This window comes from Grampus griseus, assembly GCF_964374135.1.
Source record: "Grampus griseus genome assembly, chromosome: 4".
In the NCBI taxonomy this organism is placed as follows: domain Eukaryota; kingdom Metazoa; phylum Chordata; class Mammalia; order Artiodactyla; family Delphinidae; genus Grampus; species Grampus griseus.
The window spans coordinates 75,817,878-75,842,753 of record NC_138997.1 but is presented as its reverse complement, the minus strand read 5'-3'; positions in this window follow the sequence as shown (position 1 = coordinate 75,842,753).

Sequence of the window (24,876 nt, the reverse complement as noted above, 5' to 3'; positions counted from 1 at the left end):
TTTGCCTGGAAGAGTCTTCCTTTTAAATCTTACAATGCTAACACCCTCATGTTGTTTGATCTTACCTTAAATGCCACCTCCCGGACAGCTCTTCTCTAACCACCCCATCTAAAATGGCTACCTAACCATTATTTGCATTACAATCACATTCACTTACTTTAAATTTTCTAGAAAGCACATGTGACTATTTGATTTTTTCTTGATTATTTCATGAAGTTATATATCTGTTTATTACTTATGCCTCACTAGAGTATAAACTACAAAAATATAGAGATTTTTATATCTTGTTTGTGATCTGTCCCCAGAAGTTTTAACAGTTGCTCGATAAATATGTATTGACTCAATATTGAATGACTTAATTTTTTAGTGACATTTGTCTGGTTAGTTTCTGCAAAGCAGATGATAAGACTAAAATTTGAGTGAAAGAGATTTTGGGGAGATGATCTCAGGCAGAACTATTAGGAAAGTAGAGAATTCAGGGAGAAAAAAGAAGTCAATTTAAAATGTGGTATTGGGAAAAATAATAGTTCCCTAAAGAGGTCTGAGTTCTAATCCGTGAATCTGTGAATATGTCAGCTCATATTCACAGGAAAAAGGAACTCTGCAGGTGTGATTAAGTTAAGGATCTTGAAATGGGAAGATTATCCTGGTTCATCTGGGTAGGTATAATATACCACAAGGTGGCAGGAGTATTAGAGTCAAAGAGATACTTGAAGGTAATACCTTACTGACTTTAAAGACTGAAGAAGGAAACACCTGTCAAGGAATGCAAGTGGCCTCTAGAAGCTGGCAAAAGTGAGGAAATGGACTCTCTCCTAGAGCCTCAAGAAGGAATGCAGCCCTGCTGACACCTTGATTTTAGCCCTTGAGAACTACTTTGGACTTTAGACCACCAGCCTGTACCATAATAAATCTGTGCTGTTTTAAGCCACTAAGCTTGGGAACAATTTGTTTGAGCATCAGTAAGAAACTAAAACAGGTGAATTAAAGAATGTATTATCATTATTAGCAAATGGACCTCAATCATGCTGGGGACCGGAAATTGTGTAAAGCTTCTTCCAGAATTGCCTCACTCAAGAAGGATGGTGCACTCATTCAACAATTCTTGCTAGTCTTTGGTCGTTCTCCTGGCAATGGCTGTCTGTAGCATCATCGACCTACTCTGCACACAGAGAGAGACTGTCATACTGAGTGAAGTAAGTCAGACAGAGAAAGAGAAGTATCATATGATATCACTTATATGTGATCTAAAAAACTGGTACAAATGAACTTATTTATAAAACAGAAACAGAGTCACAAAACTTCTGGTTACCAAGGGGGAAGGGGTGGGGAGGGATAAACTGGGGGATTGGGATTCACATATACATATTACTATATATAAAATAGATAACTAATAAGAACATACTCCATAGCACAGGGAACTCAAATACTCTCTCTAATGACCTATATGGGAAAAGAATATAAAAAAGAGTGGATATATGTATAACTGATTCACCCTGCTGTACAGCAGAGACTAACATAATACTGTAAATCAAACTGTACTCCAATAAAAATTTTTTGTTAACATCTTTATTGGAGCATAGTTGCTTTACATTGTTGTGTTAGTTTCTGCTGTATAACGAAGTGAATCAGCTAAACGTATACATATATCCCCATATCCCCTCTCTCTGCGTCTCCCTCCCACCCTCCCTATCCCACCCCTCTAGGTGGTCACAAAGCACCGAGCTGATCTCCATGTACTAAGTGGCTGCTTCCCACTAGCTATCTATTTTACATTTGGTAGTGTATATATGTCAATGCTACTCTCTCAATTCATCCCAGCTTACCCTTCCACCTCCCTGTGTCCTCAACTCCATTCCCTATGTCTGGGTCTTTATTCCTGTCCTGTCCCTAGGTTCTTCACAACCATTTTTTTTTTTGATTCCATATATATGTGTTAGCATATGGTATTTGTTTTTCTCTTTCTGACTAACTTCATTCTGTATGACAGACTCTAGTTCCATCCACCTCACTACAAATAACTCAATTTCGTTTCTTTTTATGGCTGAGTAATATTCCATTGTATATATGTGCCACATCTTTATCCATTCATCTGTCAATGGACACTTAGGTTGCTTCCATGTCCCGGCTATTGTAAATAGAACTGTATTGAACATTGTGGTACATGACTCTTTTTGAATTATGGTTTTCTCAGGGTATATGCCCAGTAGTGGGATTGCTGGGTCATATGGTAATTCTATTTTTAGTTTTTTAAGGAACCTCCACACTGTTCTCCATAGTGGCTGTATCAATTTACATTCCCATCAACAGTGCAACAGGGCTCCCTTTTCTTTGCACTCTCTCCAGCATTTGTTGTTTGTACATTTTTTGATGATGGCCATTCTGACTGGTGTGAGGTGATAACTCATGTAGCTCTGATTTGCATTTCTCTAATGATTAGAGATGTTGAGCATCCTTTCATATGTTTGCTGGCAATCTGTATAACTTCTCTGGAGAAATGTCTATTTAGGTCTTCAGCCCATTTTTGGAATGGGTTGTTTGTTTCTTTGATATTGAGCTGCATGAGCTGCTTGTATATCTTGGATATTAATCCTTTGTCAGTTGCTTTGTTTGCAAATATTTTCTCCCATTTTGAGGGCTGTCTTTTCGTCTTGTTTATGGTTTCCTTTGCTGTGCAAAAGCGTTTAAGTTTCATTAGGTCCCAACTGTTTATTTTTGTTTTTATTTCCATTTCTCTAGGAGGTGGGTCAAAAAGGATCTTGCTGTGATTTATGTCATAGAGTGTTCTGCCTATGTTTTCCTCTAACAGTTTTATAGTGTCTGGCCTTATATTTAGGTCTTTAATCCATTTTGAGCTTATGTTTGTGTATGGTGTTAGGGAGTGTTCTAATTTCATTCTTTTACATGTAGTTGTCCAGTTTTCCCAGCACCACTTATTGAAGTGGCTGTCTTTTCTCCATTGCATATTCTCGCCTCTTTTATCAAGGATAAGGTGACCATATGTGCATGAGTTTATCTCTGGGCTTTCTATACTGTTCCATGGATCTATATTTCTGTTTTTGTACCAGGACCATACTGTCTTGATTACTGTAGCTTTCTGGTATAGTCTGAAGTCAGGGAGCCTGATTCCTCCAGCTCTGTTTTTGTTTCTCAAGATTGCTTTGGCTATTCAGGATCTTTTGTGTTTCCGTACAAATTGTGAAATTTTTTGTTCTAATTCTGTGAAAAATGCCATTGGTAGTTTGATAGGGATTGCACTGAATCTTAGATTGCTTTGGGTAGTAGAGTCATTTCCACAATATTCATTCTTCCAATCCAAGCACATGGTATATATCTCATCTGTTTGTATCATCTTTAATTTCTTTCATCAGTGTCTTATAGTTTTCTGCAAACTGGTCTTTTGTCTCCTTAGGTAGGTATATTCCTAGGTATTTTATTCTTATTGCTGTAATGGTAAATGGCAGTGTTTCCTTAATTTCTCTTTCAGATTTTTCATCATTTGTGTATAGGAATGCAAGGGGTTTCTGTGTCTTAATTTTGTAATTTGCTACTTTACCAAATTCATTGATTAGCTCTAGTAGTTTTCTGGTGGCATCTTTAGGATTCTCTATGTAGAGTATCATGTCATCTGCAAACAGTGACAGTTTTACTTCTTCTTTTCTGATTAGATTCATTTTATTTTTCTTCTCGAATTGCTGTGGCTAAAACTTCCAAAACTATGTTGAATAACAGTGGCAAGAGTGGGCATCCTTGTCTTGTTCGTGATCTTAGTGGAAATGCGTTCAGTTTTTCACCATTGAGAACAATGTTTGCTGTGTGTTTGTCATATGTTGCCTTTATTATGTTGAGGTAAGTTCCCTCTATGCCCACTTTCCGGAGAGTTTTTATCATAAATGGGTGTTGAACTTTGTTGAAAGCTTTTTGTACATCTATTGAGATTATCGTATGGTTTTTATCCTTCAATTTGTTAATATGGTGTATCACATTGTTTGATTTGCATATATTGAAGAATCCTTGCACTCCTGGTATAAACCCTGTTTCATCAAGGTGTATGATCCTTTTAATGTGCTGTTGGATTCTGTTTGCTAGTATTTTGTTGAGGATTTTTGCATCCATTTTCATCAGGGATATTGGACTGTAATTTTCTTTTTTTGTGACATCTTTGTCTGGTTTTGGTGTCAGGGTGATGGTGCCTCGTAGAATGAGTTTGAGAGTGTTCCTCCCTCTGCTATATTTTGGAAGAGTTTGAGAAGGACAGGTGTTAGTACTTCTCTAAATGTTTGATAGAACTCACCTGTGAAGCCATCTGGTCCTGGGCTTTTGTTTGTTGGAAGATTTTTAATCACAGTTTCTCTTTCAGTTCTTGTGATTGGTCTGTTTATATTTTCTACTTCTTCCTGGTTCATTCTCAGAAGGTTGTGCTTTTCTAAGAATTTGTCCATTTCTTCCAGGTTGTTCATTTTATTGGTATATAGTTGCTTGTAGTAATCTCTCATGATCCTTTGTATTTCTGCAGTGTCAGTTGTTACTTCTCCTTTTTCATTTCTAAGTTTGTTGATTTGAGTCTTTTTTTTTCTTGATGAAGCTGGCTAATGGTTTATCAATTTTGTTTATCTTCTCAAAGAACCAGCTTTTAGTTTTGTTGATATTTGCCATCGTTTCCTTCATTTCTTTTTATTTCTGATCTGATTCTTTCCTTCTGCTAACTTTGGGGTTTTTTTTGTTCTCCTTTCTCTAATTACTTTAGGTATAAGGTTAAGTTGTTTATTTGAGATTTTTCTTGTTTCTTGAGGTTGGACTGTATTGCTATAAACTTCCCTCTAGAACTGCTTTTGCTGACTCCCATAGGTTTTGGGTTGCCATGTTTTGTCATTTGTGTCTAGGTATTTTTTGATTTCCTCTTTGATTTTTTCAGTGATCTCTTGGTTATTTAGTAGCATATTGTTTAGTCTCCACACCCCACTTTCACCAATGGACAGATCAACCAAAATAAAAATAAATAAGGAAACACAGGCTTTAAATGACACATTAAAGAAGATGGACTTAATTGATATTTATAGGACATTCCATGCAAAAACAATAGAATACACTTTCTTCTCAATTGTTCATGGAACATCCTCCAGGATAGATCATATCTCATGTCACAAATCAAGCCTTGGTAAATTTAATAAAATTGAAATTGTATCAAGTATCTTTTCTGACCACTACACTATGAGACTAGATACCAATTACCAATAAAATTTTAAAAAATGAAATTATCAGAGTACACCATAGTTAAAAAAAAAAAGAAAGCATATTCCTGATAATAGAGAAAACCCTTGGGTCCAATCTTAGGGAAGAAGCCTCACTGTCATGCATGGAAAGGGTGACTGGAAAGAGATGGCGGAAAACCAAAAGTATTTGCTGAAATAATATGACCCCTTCACACACTTCTCTGCCGTATTTAGTGTTAATATTTATTACAATAACTTAAATGTAATTAATAGTTTTTGCCAAGAACTATGCTAGGTTAAGGCTGCACAATGTCTTAATCTTACTTCCCAGGAAATTTCCTATTAGTAGGTAAAGAAAGAATTTCTCGAGTCTATAAAGAAAGTTAAAATGGAAATATATATAAGTTGACTTTGTAGCACACCAGAGGACAATTGGATCCAGATAGTGTAAGAAAAAGGCTACGACTAGAGGGTATCAAGGTGCTTAAAGTTAATATAGAAGCAAAGTATATAAGGAAATGTATTGTAAGCATAGGGTATAGTATGTACAAACATATGCCTCAAGAAAGATTTGAATATTGTTATACCTACAGAACACAAATTTTTTGGTGAGGTGAGGGTTAGGACATAAGTGGATTCACGTGCCAAATGACTTTCAAAATATCCATTAGAATTTTGGTTTTGGATGTTGCTACGTAATTCCCTGTTCTCCATATATATTTGATGTGAACATTTGGCAACACGGTTAATTGACAAGAAACAAACATATACTTCAACTCCTTCACTTGGTGTTTCATCATTTCCAAAGCTACCACCCTGATCCAGGCAGCCATTGTACTTTCCCAGTGTATTTTATTGCCTTTGAGCTAAACTCTTACTTTCTTGGTTATGTCACATGACTGTCTATTCTCAAATGAGTAGGCAAAATGATCTTTTAAAAATTTAAGTTGGGTCATAGCCATCCTCTGTTCAGAATGATTTGAGTGATTCCCATTTCATTCTGAGTAAAAGTCAAACTCTACAATAACCTACAAGGTCATTTAGACTTCCTTTACTTCTCTTACCTTATCTCCTCCAATTCCCACTCATTTTCATTATACTACAGCTACACTTTTTCCCTTTCAGGACTTTTGTATTTTCTGTTCCTCTTACCTGGAATGCTCTACCCCAAAACATACATGGAACCTCCTCATTTAAATTTTCATTTTAAAATTATCTACTTAATAAGCACTTCCCTGACCATCTTATATACAATTTCATAACTTCTCAACACTTTCTTTCACTCTTCTGTTTTATTTTTTCTCCTTAAAAACTTATCATTGTCTAATGTATCCTAAATTTTATCTATTATGTTTGTTTTTCATCTCTTCCACTCCATAAAGTCAGAGATTTTTTTCTATTTCTTTTTTTCCTGTGGCTAAAACTTAAAAACTTATCATTGTCTAATGTATCCTAAATTTTATCTATTATGTTTGTTTTTCATCTCTTCCACTCCATAAAGTCAGAGATTTTTTTCTATTTCTTTTTTTCCTGAGTCCATGGTATCTCAAAAGATGTCTAGGATGTAATAAATCTCCAATAAATATTTTTAAATTAATAAAGTGTCTTTAATATGGAAGATATATAGTAAGAAGTACTCTTTTTAAAACAAAGATCAATATGAAGTAATTAAGGACAATGGAAATTTAATGATTCTGCAAGTAGGCAATGATGATTAAAATAGTGGTTTTTAACTTAGTCTGTGTTGGAATTCCTCTTCCCCTCATATATAACAATAAATAATTGAAAATACTACTAATATGGCTAACCTATCACTTGTAACGTTCCAATCACTATTCTAATAACTTTACATGCAGTAACTTATTTTAACCTCAAATCAATACAATGAGGTAACTATTATTATTATCCCCATTTTACGAATAGGGAACTCAGGTACAGAGATGTTTAGTAATTTGCAAAGCTAGTAAATGACAGTCAAAATTCAAATGCAGGTAATCTGGCTCCAGAATTTACATTTAAACCACATCACTACTCCGTCCTTATATGTAAATTTGGCTAATACTCCTAGTTCCATAATCTTTAAATGTTCAAAGCTTTCCACATGATATCCTCAAACACTTACAGGTTTCTATTCTAGATTCTGCTTTTCCTGGCATCTCAACTTAGTGCAGGTTGCCTTTCTGCCTCTCTCTCTTTCTCCTCTTTATTTCTCTCTCTTTCTATCTTGTTTCTTTGTTGTAACTTGATTTTCTGAAACACAGTTATCTTCAATGGGTTTACAGACACACACATACACACACAGTCTCGTTCAAAATGAAACTCAACAATACTGAAAAGCCATAAAGCATTGATGTGGAGTATATATGTATATGTGAATCAATCATTAACAAACATGGAGAGCACTTAGTCTATGCCAAACATTGTACTTAGTGCTTTACAAGTATCACTCGTTGTATACTATCAATAACCCTATGAAGGTAGCTCCACTAGTGTCATTCTCTTTTACTTAGGAGAAAACAGACATACAGAGTTAAGCAACTTGGTCGGAATAAAATAGCTAGTAATTCAGAGGTGAGTTCACACCCTGGTGGTTTAGCTCCAGTCACTCTCTCTTAATGATTATAATATCTTGGGCAGGTAAAACTTGTCAGAAATAAAATTAATTAAAATATAAGGAGAAAAAAATATAAGGAGAAATAAATGTATGTATTACCTATTTTCATATATATAAATATATATTATACATGTACATATTATACACATTTATATATACACATAATATATGAGATATATTACAGATGTTATATCTCTGGAGAACCATACTAAAACAGATTTTTATCTCAAGTGTGGTTCCAGAGGAACAGGATTTTATGGCTGAGTGTTCTGGTTTTTATGTTTCTGGAATTGACTCTGTAATCTGATTAGATTTGAAAATACTAATGACTGTATTTCCAGTAGCGGAGAGAGCACTGACAGTCCATTGTGTAATCTGTCAATAGAGATTTGCAAAGTATCTCAACTGGATACGTCCAATGAACCACTTATAAGGAGCAAGGAACTGGTAACTATGTATGTGATACTTTTGACCATTTTTGGAAAACTAACAAATATAATAAGATTGGCTGTTTGTTCCTTCTGTCACTGGACAAAATGGAGAAATAAAAAGATGAGCTCAGAGGTTTGAATTTCCAGCTCAAGCACCAAAAAAATAACCTGAGGTTTCTGTGAGTGCACTGAAAGAGACCCAGATCTCCTTGAATTCAGGGGAGGCCAGGACCCCTTGAGGACTGCAAAAAATATATACTATTAATCTTTCTCTCCGTCTTCTCCAAAGGGACCTACAGTCTTTTGCTAGGTTAACTTTGTATTCCAGGACTGGAAATACACATTTCAGGGACTACCTGACACTGGATCTGAACTGACACTAATTCTAGTAGACCTAAAATATCACTATGGTCCAACAGTCAGAGTAGGGGCTTATGGAGGTCAAGTGATCAATGGGGTTTTAGCTCAGGTCCATCTCACAGTGGGCCCAGTGGTTCCCTGAACCTATCCTGTGGTTATTTCCCCTTTTCCAGAATACATAATTGGAATAAATATACTTAGCAGCTTGCAAAATTCCTTAATTAGTTCCTTGACCTTTGGAGTGAGGGCTATTATGGTGGGAGAGGCTGATTTGAATCCAATTAAACTGCCTCTACCTAGGAAAACAATAAATTGAAAGCAATACTGCATTTCTGGAGGGATTTCAGGGATTAGTGACACCATCAAGGACTTGAAAGTTTCCACAAATAAGAGGGAATTCCTATCTCTGCCTGATGTTTTTCCATACTCTCCCATGTCACCTGCCTAATGGACATTGATCCTCTCCTGCCTTCAGATCCAGACTGTATCTATACCATTGGCTTTCCTGGGTCTCCAGTTTTCAGGCTGTAGGTACTTGGGACTTCTCAGTCTCCATATCCACATGGACCAATTCCTTATAATCTCTCTGTTTCTGTCTCTGTCTTTCTCTTGCCTCTATCTTGAACCCAGGCTAATACACCTGCAATTTTAATAAAAGAGAGGAAAATACAAACACAGAAAATTAAGAAAGAAGTGTAAGTAGCTATTAATACAGAGTAAACTAGCAGATTAGAAAAGGTTAGCTTATTAAAATGGCTCTTCTCTCATCTCCACCTCCTCCCTCACTCTCATTTTACCTAGATTTGTTCCAGGAAGGAATTATGATTGCTTAAGTTAGATAAAAGTTTCCAACCTGGAAATGTGAGCCCAGCATTGCCAGCTCTTCTGTAATTTAATAGGAAACAAAAATCTAGACCTTTATGTAAACTTTCCCAATTTTTAAATGTTAGCTCGGCAATTTTAAAACACTGTAATACGCGTACACAAATGTCTGTTGATCAGTCTCAGCTCACACTTCAGGCTCTTGCCCTCTGATGAAAGGTAAGGATAACCACATATTTTTAGATAACATTTCCTAAACACTGAGGTTTATATCTGAAATTCTGTAATCCCTGAGCATTAGTGAAATCACATTTCCTGGCAAGATGTGGCATGCAAATAGTCAATGCTTTATTTAAGGGAACAAAAATGTACTTTAAAAACAAACTGAATTAGAAGTAGGCATGATAAGGACTTTTGAAATTTGAAAAACCTGATAAGCACATATTTCTAAATGCAAGAATATTAATTTCCCATGTAGGGAGGAGCTGAGAAAATATTCGTAAGCAATTCAAAGCTCTTTTACTTTTAGAAATACCCACAAAGAAGTATGTCCTTCACTCATGCAGCAAGTATTTATTCATTACCTATACTTTATGCTAAGAATTGAATGGATAGTGTCATGCTATATAAACATGATTCCATAACTTCATGGAATATTTGGTCATTTCTAAAGTCTAATAGTGAATGGTGGGGGGAGTGGAGAGAGTGAGAAAGGGTGATGCGGGGGTGAAGAGAAGGATGGGACGAGGAAAAGCAGGAGAAAATGAACTAAAAATGCCCATAAACTATGAACACCTGTTAAATATAATCCATGGTCCATTAATTAATAGGTTTATTGCCATACTGTTAAATATAAATTATTTAAATATTAGATGAAATTTACCCCAAATGAAATTTGGGGTGGGAGGGGAAATGTTAGTCGTAAGCCATTCTATCTGACCATAATTAAATATCTGTGCCAGTTGTATATCAAAGCCACTTTAGTTTGTGGAAATAAAGCCAAATAAACTGTATCACCTACATATTTGTAGTTTCTTTGTCCGATTTCTATACAATTTTATGTAATTCATGGTTTATGATAAAGGGCTTGCATAGTTACAATTTTTTCCTACTACACTTTGTTTAGTTCAAGGTTGGATTTAATCCTCACTCAATAACTGTTTGGCACAATAAAATGACACAGAATTAAAGAATGTTAACACTAGAGGGAATTTAAGAGATTATCTTTTCATTTGTCAACAATGCATAGGTACAGATGTTGAGACCTAAAGAAGCAGTGCTTTGTCAAGAATTTATAGGAACACGTAGAGGTGGCCTACATAGAAAGTGTTTGACAATACAGAAATGTCTGTTTATGAGACATGTTTAAAATTCGTATGTATTTTTAAAATGATACATATGCTGTGCACTAAACTTAGTTCATAGGTAAAGAGCATTCTTTCTAATCTTGATTGGAGCAATTTCCTGCAATCTTTGATTGGCACTATTTGTGACTTTTGGTGCCATGAGCTTTTCTGTGCCTGGCTGACTGTTATAGTTTCCTCAGTAGTCAGTCTCACTAATCAAAGAAAAATGAGTCTAAAAGGCATGTGTGATCGTAGCTCCAGGCAAAGCTACAAAGTTCAACCATCAGTTGCAGGGGTCAGTATATAGGAATGAGTAGAGTTTTGAAGTCAACTTCTGGATTACAGTTATTGCTGGTGAACATGACAGTTTAGAACTAAATGACTCAACACAAAACAAGGACCAGCAATTAAAATATTTCAGTAAACAGCTCTCATCATCATTCTTGTGGTCTTTTTCCTAATGGACTTCAGAAACACTGCTTCTAATATATGCAAGTCATGATACTAAAAAAAAGTCTTCAGCCATATATTTGGAATTTAGTCTTTGTGCATTGTATGCTTTCTGCAATCTCTAAACTGAATGATTTGATCTTTAATTTTAAAAAAGCCATTATTGACCTATATGATTTATTAGAGATGTCAATTGATTACTTTATGTTGATGGAGGATTCCTATTTTCTTAGTAATACACCATGGGTCACAGTAAATAAAAACATTATCAGGATCGCTTACTCAAGAAATTGATTTTCCATAGGATCCTATTTAAAGTCTTATTCTGGGAATAAGCCAGCAGTGTTTTATAAAGCAAACACTGTCATGCTTAAGAAATTAATCTTACAGAGAAAGAGAAAGACACAAAAGAAACATTATTTGATGCAAAGCTGAGTTTTACTATTGTGTTTCAGGTCAGTGGTTTTATACAGTACATGAGCAAATTCATCACCCCTTGTTGTCCAGTTCAAACATGGAGAGACATGGCATTGATATATACAAAGGAAAAGGACTTGAAAATGTTCTGTAATGCTAGTTTGTTCAAAGCTTATGGAGAAATCACTCTAAATGTTTTATTTGTATGTGAGATTTATCAATATGACCAAATTTTCTAAAAACAGAAAAGTTTTCCTAAATTCTTTTGATCTTTTCCAATTGTCACTTTAAAAGAGCATACAATTCTATGATCTGCTTGTTCCCCTGTCTCTTTAATCTTTCAATTTCTACTTATAAGAAAATCCTTTATAAGAACACAAGGCTATAGGATAGCAAGGAGGAAAGAAAATTGATTTTTTTGAGATTACAGATATTAAATACTGGTATTCTGAAGCCAAAGATAACTAACTGATAAACACCAGTAGGAAATGAATATACATTACCAAAAAGAGAATGTTTATTAGGATACAAATTGAAAGAATATTTCTCTAAGGAAATCAAAGAAACTTTCTTTAGGCAGGCTTGGAAGTAAAAATCTTCAAAAATATCTGTTTTTAAAGAATCTAATTTTCTCTGCTTATAAAGACAGAACAAATGCATTTACTATTCTGAAATGTGAAGAAGCCATATAGGTAAAACTACTTACAACTCTTCAAGCACTATGCAAATTTTAAGATTATAATGACTATAATTATAATAATATAATAAAATATTAATGATTAACTTCCATAATTGAATAGCATTTAAAAATTCTAATTATTTTCACCTTTATTATCTCAAAATTTCACCCAAAGTAATTCTGTATTGTAGGAAGTAGAGTAATACTTATTTTAAATTAATAAAGGAGGAGATTTTGAGGCCAGTTTGAGATTATTCCTACCCCAGACCAACAATCATTGCTATTGTGGAACATGACCAAACATTTAGTTCTCATCACAAAGCACCAATTCAGCTTACAAAAAGTACTATCATGCATTTGCAATTTGACAAGTGGCCAGACATCTCTGCATTACCTTTCCAAAAAGAAAAACAAGGGAAAAGAAACACATTTTTTTGAATAGTAGAGTACAATATATTTGTTCTGAGTATTTCTATTATTTAGTAAGTGTGGTAGTCATTAAGACTGTTCTCAATAATCCAGCTGTCTCTTTCTAATGACAAGGCTGTATTAAACTGCCTAACTTGTAATTATATATGGCCATGTGACTTTTTTCTTAAGACATATAAGCAGAAATGGCAAGTTTAACATTCAGGATGAAGCATTAAGCAACAGTGCATGCTTCTTTTCTTTTTTCTTCTCTTAATTTCTTCCCCTTGGCATGGTGACTGGCAATGTTAGAGACGGTGGCTGTTCTTTCAATACAGACTGACAGAGTGATATGATAAGCAAAGCACCTTTCTACCCTACATACATGTGGAACATGCAGTAAAATTAACTTTTTGTTGTTGTTTGTTTGCTATATGAGTTTATAATGAGTTTATATAGATTTGTATAAACACCAAAACAGTCAGTATGCAGTACACTTCCATCACCTCCAAAATTTTCCTCTTGCTATTCATTTTGTAGTCAAACACTCTCCCCCACCCTAATCCCTGGAAACCATCAATATTTTCTCAGGTCCTATAGTTTTATCTTTTCTAGGAAGTCATATAAAATGGAACCATATAGTGCATAACATTTTGAGACTGGCTTATTCATTCAGCATAATGTCTTTCAGAGTCACCCCTGTGTTACATGTAATTGACAGCTCATTTCTTTTCATCGTGGAGTAAAGATTCCATTGTATGAATGTACCAGTTTCTTTAACATTCACTCAACGAAGGACATTTTGATGGTCGCCAGGTTTTTGGTAGTTATGAATGAAAAAGGTATAAATTTTGTTTATAGGCTTTGATTTGAAAATGAATTCTCATTTCACTCCTCTAAGTAAAAGTGGGCTTTCTGAGTCATATGGTAAATGCATATGTAATTTTATAAGAAATTCTCAAACTTTTCTAGAGCAGTCGTATAATTCTGTGCAAAGTATATGGGTCACAGTGGCTCTGTATCTACAACACTTGATACTGTCAGATTTTATGAATTTAGCTATTCTAATAGATGTATACTGGTATCTCATTATAGTTTTAATTTGTATTTCTCTAATGATTAATGAGATTGAACATCTTTCCATGTACTTATTTTCCACCTGCACACCTCTTTTGGTCAAGTGTCTCCTCATGCCCTCTGCTCATTTTTAAATTGAGTTGTGTACTTACTTATCACTGAGTTTTGAAAAATTTTTATATATTCTGGGTATAAGTTCTTTATTAGATATATGGCTGCAAGTATTTCCTCCCTGCCTGTTCCTTATCTTTTCATTCTCTTTATAGTGTTTTTCATTGAGCAAAGGTTTTTAATTCTGAAATCTAATTTATCAATATTTTTCTTTTAAAGATTTATCTTTTGTTGCCACATTAAGAATTCTTTGCCTAACCCAAGGTTATAAAACTTTATCCTATGTTTTCCTCTAAAATTTCATTGTTTTATGTTTTAAATTTGTCTTTTGTTATTATTTTTTAATGAAGTATAATTTACCAAAAACCTATGTTAGTTCCAGGTGCACAACAAAATAATTCAATATTTCTATATATTACAAAATTGATCACCATCATAAGTCTAGTTACCATCTGTCATACAAAGCTACTGCAATATTGATGACTCTAAACACCCCATTCTGTACATTTTATCCCTATGACTCATTTATTTTGTAACTTGAAGTTTGTACTGCTTAAACTCCCTCACCAATTTCGTTCATCCCCTCACATCCCTTCCCTCTAGCAACCAACTGTTTTTTCTCTACATCTATGAGTCTGTTTCTGATTTGTTTTTTCAAGAGTTATTTTTAAATTAATTTTGCGTATAAGTAAGTCATATCATATTTGTGTTTCTGTCTGACTTATTTCACTTCTTATAATATACTCCAGGTTCATACTTGTTGTCAAGAATGGCAAGGTTCAATTCTTTTTTATGGTTGAGTAACTATATATTCATATATAATATCACATCTTCTTTATTCATTCATCTATTGATGGGCACTTAGGTTGCTTCCATGTCTTGGCTATTGTAAATAATGCTGCAATGAACATGGGGTACATTTATCTTTTCAAATTAGCGCTCCTGTTTTCTTCAGAAAAATAGCCAAGGAGTGAAATTTCTGGAGAGTATGACAGTTATATTTCTATTTTAATTTTGAGGACATTCCATACTGTTTTCCGTAGTGAGTGGACCAATTTTCATTCTCACTAATGCTGTATAACGGTTCTCTTTTCTCTACATTTACAACAACATTTACTATTTGTCTTTTTGATGACAGACATTATGACAGGTATGAGGTGGTATCTCATGGTTTTGATTTGCATTTTCCTGATGATTAGTGACAGTGAGCATCCTTTCATGTGTCTGTTGGCCATCTGTTATGTCTTATTTGGAAAAAAGTCTGTTCAGGTCCTCTGCCCATTTTTTAATCAGGTTGTTTGTTTTTCTTTATGTTCAGTTACACATGTTCCTTGTATACTTTGGATAGTAACTCCTTATCGGATATGTAGTTTGCAAATATCTTCTCCCATTCACTAGGCTACCTTTTTATTCTGTTGATGGTTTCCTTTCCTGTGCAAAAGCTTTTTCGTTTGATGTAGTCTCATTGTTTATTTTTGTTTTTGTCCGTTGCATGAGGAAACATCCAAAAATATTGCTAAGACCAATGTCAAATAATGTAGTATCTATGTTTTCTTCTAGCAGTGTTATGGTTTCACGTCTTACATTAAAGTCTTTAATCCACTTTGAGGTTAGTTTTGTATATGGTGTGAGAAAGTCATATAGTTTCATTATTTTGCATGTGGCTGTCCAGTTTTTCCAAAACCACTTAGTGAAGAGGCTATATTTTCCCTACTGTATATTCCTGCTACCTGTGTCTAGATTAATTAAACATATACACATGGGTTTTATACTGGGATCTATACTCTTCCACTGACCTATGTGTCCATTTTTTTGCCAGTACCATACTGTTTCAATTACTGTAGCTTTTTAGTATAGTATTTTTAACTTCAGCAGATTTCATTTTTATTTATTTTTTTGATTTTTTGGAGCATAGTTGATTTAATGTTGTGTTATTAGTTTCAGGTGTACAGCAAAGTAAATCAGTTGTACATATACATATATTCCTCTTTTTTAGATTCTTTACCCATATAGGCAATTACAGAGTATTGAGGAGAGTTCCCTGAGCTATACAGTAGTTCCTTATTACTTATCTATTTTATAATATATAGTAATATGTATATGTCAATCACAAGCATCCAATTTATACCTCCCCCCTTTACCCCGTGGTAACCATAAATTTGTTCTCTACATCTGTAACTATTTATGTTTTGTAGATAAGTTCATTTGTTCCCCTTTTTTAGATTCTACATAAAAGTGATATCATATGGTATTTGTTTTTCTCTGACAAACTTCACTCAGTATGACAATCTCTAGGCCCATCCATGTTCCTGCAAATGGCATTATTTTTTCTTATGGCAGAGTAGTATTCCACTGTATATAAATGTACCACATCTTCTTTAACCATTCCTTTGTTGATGGACAGTTAGGTTGCTTCCATGTCCTGGCTATTGTAAATAGTGCTGAAATGAACATTGGGGTGCATGTATCTTTTCAAATTATGCTTTTCTCTGGAAATATGCTCAGGAGTAGAATTGCTAGATCATATGGTAGCTCTATTTTTAGTTTTCTATGGAACCTCCATAATGTTCTCCATAGTGGCTGTACCAATTTACATTATCACCAACAGTGTAGGAGGATTCCCTTTTCTCCACACCCTCTCCAGCATTTATTGTTCGTAGATTTTTTTGATGATGGCCATTCTGACTGGTGTGAAGTGATACCTCATTGTTGTTTTGATTTGCATTTCTCTAATAATTAGTGATGTGGAGCATCTTTTCATGTGTTTTTTAGCCATCTATATGTCTTCTTTGCAGAAATGTCTACTTAGATATCCACCCATTTTTTTCTTGGGTTGTTTATTTTTTTTTAATATTGAGCTGCATGAGCTGTTTGTATATTTTGGAGATTAATCCCTTGTCAGTTGCTTCATTTGCCAATATTTTCTCCTATTCTGAGGGTTGCCTTTTCGTTTTGCTATGGTTTCCTTTGCTGTGCAAAAGCTTTTAAGTTTCATTAGGCCCCATTTGGTTATTTCTGTTTTTATTTTCATTACTCTAAGAGGAGGATTGAAAAAGATATTGCTGTGATTTACGTCATGGAGCGTTCTGCCTATGTTTTCCTCTAAGAGTTTTATAGTATTCAGCCTTACATTTAGGTCTTTAATCCATTTTGAGTTTATTTTTGTGTATGGTGTTAGGGAGTGTTCTAATTTCATTCGTTTGCATGTAGCTGCTCAGTTTCTCCAGAACCACTTATTGAAGAGACTGACTTTTCTCCACTGTATAGTCTTGTCTCCTTTGTCATACATTAGGTGACCATAGGTGCCCAGGTTTATCTCTGGGCTTTCTATCCTGTTCCACTGATTGATATTTCTGTTTTTGTGCCACTACCATACTGTTTTGATCACTGTAGCTTTATAGTAAAGTCCAAGGTCAGGGAGCCTGATTTTTCCAGTTCAGTTTTTCTTTCTCAAGATTGTGTTGGCTATTTGTGGTCTTTTGTATTTCCATACAAATTATAAATTATTTTGTTCTCATTCTGAGAAAAATGTCACTGGTAATTTGACAGGGATTGCATTTAATCTGTAGATTGCTTTGGGTAGTATAGTCATTTTCACAATACTGATTCTTCCAACCCAAGAACATGGTATATATCTCCATCTGTTTGTGTCACCTTTTATTTCTTTCATCAGTATCTTATAGTTTTCTGAGTTCAGGTCTCTTGCCTCCTTAGGTTAGATTATTCCTAGGGTTTTTTTTTTTTTTTGATGCAATGGTAAAAGGGATTGTTTCCTTGATTTCTCTTTCTGATCTTTCATTGTCAGTGTATAAGAATACAAGAGATTTCTGTGCATTAATTTTGTATCCTGCAATCTTACCAAATTCATTGATGAGCTCTAGTAGTTTTCCGGTGGCATCTTAAGGATTTTCTATGTATAGGATCATGTCATCTGCAAACAGTGACAGTTTTGCTTCTTCTTTTCCAATTTATATTCCTTTTGTTTTCTTCTCTGATTGCCATGTCTAGGACTTCCAAATTATGTTGAATAATAGTAGCAATACTGGACATCCTTGTCTTCTTCCTGATGTTAGAGGAAATGCTTTCAGTTTTTCACCACTGAGAAAGATGTTTGCTGTGGGTCTGTCACATATGGCCATTATTATGTTCAGGTAGGTTCCCTCTGTGCTCAGTTTCTGGAGAGTTTTTATCATAAATTGGTGTTGAATTTTGTCAAAAGCTTTTTCTGCATCTATTGAGGTGACAATATGGTTTTTATTCTTCAAATTGTTGATGTGGTGTATCACATTGATTTGCGGATATCGAAAAATCCTTGCATCCATGGAATAAATCCCACTTGATCATGGTGTATGATCCTTTTAATGTGTTGCTGGATTCTGTTTGCTAGTATTTTGTTGAGGATTTCTGCATGTAGGTTCATCAGTGATAGTGGCCTGTAATTTCCTTTTTTTTTGGTAATACTTTGTCTGGTTTTGGTGTCAGTGTGTTGGTGGTCTTGCAGAATGAGCTTGGGAGTGTTCCTTCCTCTGCAATTTTTTGAAAGAGTTTCAGAAGGGTAGGTGTTAACTCTTCTCTAAATGATCGAATTCACCTGTGAAACCACCTGGTGATGGACTTTTGTTGGAAGATTTTTTAATCAGTTTCAGAATTGAACCAGTTTCAATTTCAGTACTTGTTATTGGTCTGTATGTATTTTCTATTTCTTCCTGGTTCAGTCTTGGAAGGTTGTACCTTTCTAAGAATTTGTCCATTTCTTCCACATTGTCCATTTTATTGGTGTACAGTTGCTTGTAGTAGTCTGTGATCCTTTGTACTTCTGTGGTGTCCACTGTAACTTTTCATTTCCAATTTTATTGATTTGAGTCCTCTCCCTTTTGTTCTTGATGAGTCTGCCTAAAGGTTTAATAATTGTGTTTATCTTTTCAAAGAATCAGCTTTTAGTTTCACTGATCTTTGCTATGGTTTCCTTTGTCTCTGTTTCACTTATTTCTTCTCTGATCTTTATGATTTCTTTCCTTCTACTAACTTTAGGTTTTGTTTGTTCTTTTTTCTCTAGTTGCTTTAGGTGTAAGGTTAGGCTGTTTATTAGAATTTTTTCTTGTTTCTTGAGGTAAGATTGTATTGCTATAAACTTTCCTCTTACAACTGCTTTTGTTGCATCCCATAGGTTTTGGATCATTGTGTTTTCACTGTCATTTATCTCTAGGTAATTTTTTATTTCCTCAGTGATCCATTGGTTATTTAGTAAATATTGTTTAGCCTCCATGTGTTTGTGCTTTTTACATTTTTTCCCTGTAACTGATATCTAATCTCACAGTGTTCTGGTTGGAAAAGGTGCTCGATGTGATTTCAATTTTCTTATATTTACCTAGGCTTGATACCTCGGACCTGTGATCCAAAGTGCGAGGTATCCTGGAGAATGTTCCATGTACACTTGAGAAGAAAGTGTATTCTGCTGCTTTCGGATGGAATGTCCTATAAATATCAATTAAGTCTATCTGGTCTAATGTGTCATTTAAGGCTTGTGTTTCCTTATTAATTTTCTGTCTGGATGATCTGTCCATTGGTGTCAGTGGGGTGTTAAAGTCCCCCACTAGTATTGTGTTACTGTCGATTTCCCCTTTTATGGCTATTAACATTTGCCTTATATATTGAGGTGCTCCTATGTTGGGTGCATATATATTTACAATTGTTATATCTTCTTGGATTGATCCCTTGTTCATTATGTAGTATCCTAGCTTGTCTCTTCTAGACCCTTTATTTTAACGTCTATTTTGTCTGATATGAGTATTGTTACTCCAGCTTTCTTTTGATTTCCATTTGCATGGAATATCTTTTTCCATCCCCTCACTTTCAGTCCGTATATGTCCCTAGGTCTGATGTATTTCTCTTGGAGACAGCATATATCTGGGTCTTGCTTTTGTATCTATTTAGCCAGTCTATGTCTTTTGGTTGGAGCATTTAGTCCATGTACATTTAACGTAATTATTGATATGTATATTCCTATTACCATTTTCTTAATTGTTTTGGGTTTGTTATCCTAGGTCTCTTCCTTCTCTTGTGTTTCCTGCTTAGAGACGTTCCTTTAGCATTTGTTGTAAAGCTGGTTTGGTGGTGCTGAATTCTCTTAACTTTTGCTTGTCTGTAAAGGTTTTAATTTCTCTGTTGAATCTGAATGAGATCCTTGCTGGGTAGACTAATCTTGGTTATAGGTTTTTCCCTTTCATTACTTTAAATATATCCTGCGACTCCCTTCTTGTTTGCAGAGTTTCTGCTGAAAGATCAGCTGTTAACCATATGAGGATTCCCTTGTATGTTATTTGTTGCTTTTCCCTTGCTTTTAATATTTTTTCTTTTTTTTCTTTTTTTTTTTTTTTTGCGGTACGCGGGCCTCTCACTGTTGTGGCCTCTCCCATTGCAGAGCACAGGCTCCGGACACGCAGGCTCCGGACGCACAGGCTCAGCGGCCATGGCTCACGGGCCCAGCCGCTCCGCGGCATGTGGGATCCTCCTGGACTGGGGCACGAACCCATGTCCCCTGCATCGGCAGGCGGACTCTCAACCACTGCGCCACCAGGGAAGCCCTGTATTTAATTTTTAATAGTTTGATTAATATGTGTCTTGTTGTGCTCCTCTTTGTGTTTATCCTATATGGGACTCTCTGTGCTCCCTGGACTTGGGTGATTGTTTCCTTTCCCATGTTAGGGAAGTTTTTGACTATAATGTCTTCAAATATTTCTCAGGCCCTTTCTCTTTTTCTTCTTCTTTTTGGACCCTTATAATTCGAATGCTGGTGTGTTTAATGCTGTCTCATTGGTCTCTTAGACTGTCCTCAATTCTTTTCATTCTTTTTTCTTTATTTTGTTCTGCAGCAGTCATTTCTACCATTCTGTCTTCCAGCTCACTTTTCTTTTGCCTCAGTTATTTTGCTATTGATTCCATCTATTGTACTTTTCATTTCAATTATTGTATTGTTCACCTCTGTTTGTCCTTTAGTTCTTCTAGTTCTATATTAAACATTTGTTGTACATTTCAATCCATGCCTCCATTCTTTTCCTGAGATCTTGGATCATCTTTACTATCTTTACTCTGAATTCTTTTTCAGGTAGATTTCCTACCTCCTCTTCATTTACTTGTTCTTGTAGATTTTTATCTTGCTCTTTCATTTGCAACATATTTCTCTGTTGTCTCATTTTGTCTGATTTGCTGTGTTTGTGGTCTCCTTTCTGCAGGCTGCAGTATTGTAGTTTCTCTTGCTTCTGGTGTCTGACCCCTGGTGGGTGAGGTTGGTCTAGAGGCCTGTGCCATTATCGCTTTGATAGGGGGTTTGATTGGTGTTGTGGTGACCAGAGCCTGCCCTGGATATTGAGCAGGGCCTCTTTGCTCTGTGGTTGTCACTGCCCTGTCAGGGGTGGGGTCTGTTCCCTAGCTTTTAGAGGCCCCAGATCTGTTTTTCAGCTGTGTTTCTGATCTACTGTGTGAAGTAGGCAGGATTAGAGCACTCCCACTGGGAGAGAAGCCGCTGAGTATTCCTCCTCTGGAGCTGTTCACCTGTGAATGAGCTCTGCTGTGCCCCCTTTCGCCCACTGTGTAGGCTGAGAAAGTACAATGTTGTTGGCACTGCTCTTGATCTCACCTTAACTGTGGGTATGCTGGCAATTGGCCCTGGTGACTCTCACGTGTTGTTTTAACCATGCTACAGGTACAGATCCACTGAGGTCAGGTCCCAGGACTGCAGTAGTCGTGCACCTGGACCCGCTGTGGGAGCTATGGAGGCAGCTCAGACTCTGGCCTGGCCCAACCTCCACATGTATGTCCCCACAAAGCCCACAGCTGCTAAAGTCAGACCTGTCCCAACTGCAGCACACTTGTCCTTTTGGATGCTTCGCAGGCACTGAATTTAGGATGCTATCAGCGGAGGTGTAACTCTACAGTTTGTGCAGCTGCGAGGAGAGATTTCAGCTCTTCTTCCACAGTCACACAGCCCCTGGGGTCTCAGTTCTGGTTTGAGCCCCACCTCTGCATGTGTTCCTCCCACCAGAATCTCCTCCAGAGGTTGCTGGAGCACATGAGCCCATCAGGTAGGAAGGAGCCGAGGTGGTGATCGGGGCAAGCAGGCCGCCCAGGTGGGAGGGTTTAATTGATTTCCAGGTGTTTTAATCTCTTTGATGCAGTTGTAAATGGGATTGATTTTTAATTTCTGTTTCTGATAGTTCATTATTAGTGTATAGAAAAACCATAGATCTTGGTATATTGATTTTGGATCTTGCAACTTTATTAAATTCATTAGTTCTAAGAGATTTTCAGTGGATTCTTTAGGGTTTTCTATACAGTATTTCTGTATATTATTATGTCATCTACAAATAGTGAGAGTTTTACTTCTTGCTTTTCAATTTGCATACTACTCTTTTCCTTGTCTTATTTTTGTGCTAGGACTTCCAATACTATGCTGAATAAAAGTGGTGGGAATGAGTATTCTTGTGTTGTTCCTGATCTTAGAAGGAATGCTTTCAGGTTTTCAGCATTAAGCAAGGTGTTAGCTGTGGGCCTGTCATATATGTCCTTTAATATATTGCGGTATGTTTCCTCTATACCCACTTTACTGAGAGTTTATATCATAAAAAGATGTTGAATTCTATCAAAGCCTTCTGAATCTATTGAGATGATCATTGATTTTCATTCTTGGATTTGTTAATGTGGTGTATCTGTGGTTGTGTGATTGATTTGCAGATTTTGAACCATCCTTGCATCACTGGAATAAATCCCATTTGATCATGGTGTTTGATATTTTAATGTATTGTTGGATTCGGTTTGCTAATATTTTGTTGAGGACTTTTTGCATCTATGTTCATCAGTGATACTGGCCCACAATGTTCTTTTTTCGGGTTGTTACTGTCTGGTTTTGGTATCAGGGTGATGCTGGCATCATAGAATGGGTTCAGAAGTGTCCCTTCCTCTTTAATTTTTCAGAATATTTTGAGAAGGGTAGGTGTTAACTCTTCTTTAAAATGTTTGGTAGAATTCACCTGTGAAGCCATCTGGTCCTGGACTTTTATTTATCTTTTTAATTACTGATTCAATTTCATTACTGGTAGTTGGTCTGTTCATATTTTGTATTTCTTCCTGATTCAGTCTCGAGAGAGTGTATATTTCTAGGAATTTACTCATTCTTCTATGTTTTCCATTTTATAATTGTTCATAGTTATCTCTTATGGTCCTTTGTATTTCTGTGGTAACTTTTTATTTATTTTTTTTGCGGTACGTGGGCCTCTCACTTTTGTGGCCTCTCCCATTGTGGAGTACAGGCTCCCGACGCGCAGGCTCAGTGGCCATGGCTCACGGGCACAGCCACTCCGCAGCATGTGGGATCCTCCCGGACCGGGGCATGAACCTGTGACCCCTGCATCAGCAGGCGGACTCTGTGCCAGCAGGGAAACCCTGATCTTTTCTTGATGTTTTTAGTCTCTATTTATGCTCTGATACTTCTTATTTCTTTCCTTCACTAACTTTGGGTTTTGTTTATTTTCTTCTAGTTCCATAATTGTAAGGTTACATTGTTTATTTGAGATGTTTTTTTCCTGACATAGGCTTGTATTGCTATAAACTTCCCTCCTAGAATGGCTTTTGCTTCACCCTATAGATTTTGGATCATTGTGTTTCTATTTTCATTTGTGTCCAGGTATTTTTGACTTCCTCTTTTATTTCTTCAGTGTCCCACTGGTTGCTTAGTAGCATATTTTTTAGCCTCCACATGTTTATATCTTTTGCAGTGTTGTTCTTATAGTTGATTTCTAGTCTCATAATATTGTGGTCAGACAAAATGCTTGATATGATTTCAATCATTGTAAATTTATTGAGACTTGTTTTGTGGCATAGCATGTGATCTATCCTGGAGAATGTTCCATGTTCACTTGCAAAAAAATGTGTATTCTGCTTCTTTCGAATGGAGATTTTATATATATATATATATATATATATATATATACATATATATATATATATATATGTATAGTTGGTATGGTAAAATGTGTCATTTGAGGCCAGTGTTTTCTTATTTCCTATCTAGATGATCTTTCCATAGAGGTAAGTAGGGTGTTAAATCCCCCACTAATATCATGTGACTATTCCTCCCCTTTTGTTTATTAATATTTACATAGTGTAGCATTTCTATATGTATTTATGTAGTCCCATGTTGGAATATATCTTCTTTCTTGTTGGATTGATTCCTTTATCATTATGTAATGTCCTGTTTTTAATTAAACAGTCTTTTTTTTTTGTGAAAGTCTATTTTGTCTGTTGTAAGTATTGCTACCCAGCTTTCTATTTGTATCCATTTACATGCAATATCTTTTTACATCTGCTCACTTTCAGTCTGGATGTGTTTTTAGATTTGAGGTGTGTCTCTTGTAGGCAGCATGTATATGGGTCCTGTTTTTTTTAATCCATTCAGCCACTCTATGTCTTTTGATTGGAGCATTTAGTCATTTACATTTAAAGTGATTATTGATAGTCTTTACTTGTTGTCATTTTATTAAATTTTTTCAGGTTTTGTTGTAGATTTTGTTTGTTTCTTTCTTCTTCTTTTGCTCTCTTACCTTGTGATTTGATGACTATCTTTAATGGTTTGTTGGATTCCTTTCTCTTTTTTGTGTATATTTATTATAGACTTTTGGTCTGTGGTTACCATGAGGTTCATATATAACTATATATAATCATATATATGATTATTTTAAGTTTGAACACATTTTTTAAAACCTGCATTTTTACCCCCACATTTTCTTTTTCACGTTTTATACCTTTTGGTTTTATTTGTCCCTTAACTACTTATTGTTGTTATAATGATTTATTACTTTTGTCTTTTAACCTTCCTACTAGTTTTGTAAGTGGTTGATCTACTATGTTTACTGTATGTTTCCTTTTGCTAATGAGATTTTCCTTAATTTTCATA